The sequence below is a fragment of the Monodon monoceros genome, unplaced genomic scaffold (genome assembly GCF_005190385.1).
Source record: "Monodon monoceros isolate NGI ecotype Baffin Bay Population unplaced genomic scaffold, NGI_Narwhal_1 Super_Scaffold_13, whole genome shotgun sequence".
In the NCBI taxonomy this organism is placed as follows: Eukaryota; Metazoa; Chordata; class Mammalia; order Artiodactyla; family Monodontidae; genus Monodon; species Monodon monoceros.
Window position 1 is genome coordinate 84,232,688 of NW_021703769.1, and position 328 is coordinate 84,233,015.

Sequence of the window (328 nt, forward strand, 5' to 3'; positions counted from 1 at the left end):
GGGTCCTCAACGACTTCCCCGCCAGGCGCCCCTCGGCCTGGGGAAGGGGCCCTAGTGGGCGGAGCCTCGTCCAGCGTGCCAATGGCAGGGCGGGAGCAGGGAGGGGCGGGGCGCCCGGGCGGGGGGTGCGGGAGGCGGGGCCGGCGGGCGACCGGCCAATGGCGGCGCGGGGGCCGGGCGGCGGGCGGCGGGGGGGCAACCACCCCCCGCCCGGGCGCGCCGCGCCTCGCTGCTCGTGCCCTGCCATTGGCGCGCGGTGCGAGGCTCCGGCGACTTGGGCGCCTTCCCCAGGCCGAGGGGCGCCTGGCGGGGAAGTCGTTGAGGACCC